At 52.3% G+C, this 2,689-nt stretch overlaps 1 pseudogene; it reads left to right on the forward strand.

Moving 5' to 3' along the window:
* Positions 1 to 474: 474 nt before the first annotated feature.
* LOC116596329 lies at positions 475 to 770 on the forward strand (annotated as a pseudogene).
* Positions 771 to 2,689: the final 1,919 nt, after the last annotated feature.

Below are 2,689 nucleotides of genomic sequence, written 5' to 3' on the forward strand. Positions count from 1 at the left end.
CAATGTGCCTATAAGCCGGGGGATGGTAATGGTCACTGGTAACCACCGGAAACTAGAAGTATCCAAAACGTCTTCTTTCCTAAAGACTTCAGAAGGAGGGTGGCCTTGCCCGCTCTTGATTTCACACTTCAGCCTCCTGAACTGTGAGGCAATACCTTTATGCTGTTTGAAGCCAGTACTTTGTGATAACCATGAACTCTGCAACTCTTCTGCAAATCTAACATTACTTTTTCTTTTTCTTTTTTTTTTTTTTAAGATTTTATTTATTTATTTGACAGAGAGGGAGAGGACACAAGCAAGGGGAGCAGCAGGCAGAGGGAGAAGCAGGCTGCCCACAGAGCAAGGATCCTGACTCAAGGCTCGATCCCAGGACTCTGGAACCATGGCCTGAGCCAAAGGCAGACTCCCAACCCACTGAGCCACCCAGGTGCCCCCAACATTACTTTACAACATTACTTTGGGTGTAGAAGTGAGATGACAGAGGGGACATCATCATTTGGAAAGCATCAAAATAAGATGGCCTGCGTGGCTTTCAGGCCTACCACCTTCAGAAGTCGAGCTGGGGCAAATGTGGCTATCTTGCCAAGTGGAAGAGAAGGTGTAACTGGGGTGTCAAGGGTAGAAGACAAAATACCATGGGGACCGGGTGAATGAGGCACCTGAAAATTATCTACCAAAGATTCAGGCCTGGATTCTGTGAAGGAACACTGCCTCAGCCCAGGGGGGCCTCTGTTGTAGCCTCCAGTCCATCTGAAGGATTTCAGGGATGAGTCACATAGTAAATGTTCTGGTTTAAAATAAAATAAAAATTAAAAAATAAAATTATTTTTTAAATAAAAAAAGATGATCATACAATTTTTCTTGTCAAGATGGAGTAACAGGAGGGGCACCTGGGTGGCTCAGTGGGTTAAGCCTCTGCCTTCAGCTCAGGTCATGATCTCAGGGTCCTGGGTTCGAGCCCTGCATCAGGCTTTCTGCTCAGTGGGGAGCCTGCTTTCCTCTCTCTCTGCCTGCCTCTCTGCCTGCTTGTGATCTGTCTCTCTCTATGAAATAAATAAATAGAATCTTAAAAAAAAAAAGGTGGAGTAACAGGAATCAGGTTCACCCTCCCATCTGAAAAAGACCAAGGACGTACCAGGAAAGGAGGGAGTGAGGGGAGCCCTACAGGACCCCCAGCTGACTTCCCTGGGACCGTCCAGCCTGTGGCGCGGATTGTAATAATAAATGAGGAAACAAGTAGACAGACAATCATAAGGCTGTCAGTAAGGGGAGATTTGGATGACGTTATCACCCAGCCGAGTTGACAGTTGCAGGGTGCTCCACCCTCAGCAGGAAAATTCACAAGGCCTGGGGCCTTGGTGGCTCCTGGAGACCCAAAGGGCACTGGGGGCACTGAACCCAATAGACACAGAGCCCATAGCTGCCGCGGGTGCCCTCTGGTGTTCCTTTGAGGTGCTGGCAGCTCAGCCAGCCGGCCATTTCCCCTTCCTCAGAGGGAAGCTGGGTTTCCCATAGCCTGCATTCCCTGCTCGCTGAGGTGGGGGCCCTGGAAGAGGGCGGGGGGCTGAAGGGCTTGGGGCAGAGAGGGTCACCTTCTGCTTTATCACTTTCTTTCCCAGAGCCTGAGCACCAGAGGCTGCACCTCCCTCCTGTTGGATCTTGTGTCCCCTCTCCCTGTTTCTACGAACCCAGGGGACCAACGAGGTGACTTCTCAAAGCCAGCTTCAGAGGAGCTCCTGCACCTCACCCCCAACTGGATCAAAAAGGCATGAGCTGAGGCCACGGCCTGGCCTCTGGGGGTGCTGTGCAGGGCAGGTTGCTGAGCTGGCCCAGGGCGAGACAGAAGTGAAGCCATATTGGTAGAGGTGGGGAAGGCGTTAGTGGGAGGTGCAGATGACCAGCAACATTCACGCCCCGACCCTTGACCCTTCCTCCTAAGTTGAGAGCAAGCTGAGGAGGGGGGCAGCCTGCCAGGGTTCAAGTCACTCTGCGAGCCGAGGCGGTCCCTAACTCCTCCGAGTCTCAGTTTCTTTCCCTCTAAAACGGGCACACCAGAATGGCTGTCTCTTGAGGTAGTTTGAAGACCTGTGAGCTGGACAGTGCTTGGCACACCGTAGTGCCTGATAAGTGCTAGCTGTCGTGACCCCAGAGGCGGAGTCTGAAGTTCAGATGAGCAGGGTATTTATGAGCTCTATTACCTCTGCAACTCTTCTGCAAACGCACAGGTTATAACTGTGGATGACTCAGACGCGGTCCTGCCGTCCGTCACAGTCTGGTGGAAAGGCGCGCCCTGCAGACGGACCATTGGACGACGGCAGCATATTGTAGTCAGGGCTGCGGCTGGAGCGCCAGGTAATATCACAGCTGAGAGGACAGACGCACAGACACTCAGAACAGGAACACACACAGCGCTTGTCTGCCCCACGCTCTGTACTCGGTACCTCACAGAAGAGAACTCTTTGTCCTCCGACCTCCGTAGCATGGTGACCATCCTCTTCACCTCACAGGAAAGGAACCTGAGCACAGTAGGTGAGCCTCTTGCCCAAGGCTTCTCAGGTGACATCTGAGCCCAGACAGTCCAGGTCCAGAGTGCCCCATACCTCTGGCATCTATGGATGCAGAAACACACTCATCCCCCGGATTCTGCCAACGGATCAGCCTTCAACATGAGAAGCGATGAGGTCATACC

This window comes from Mustela erminea, chromosome 7 (assembly GCF_009829155.1).
Source record: "Mustela erminea isolate mMusErm1 chromosome 7, mMusErm1.Pri, whole genome shotgun sequence".
Lineage (NCBI taxonomy): Eukaryota > Metazoa > Chordata > Mammalia > Carnivora > Mustelidae > Mustela > Mustela erminea.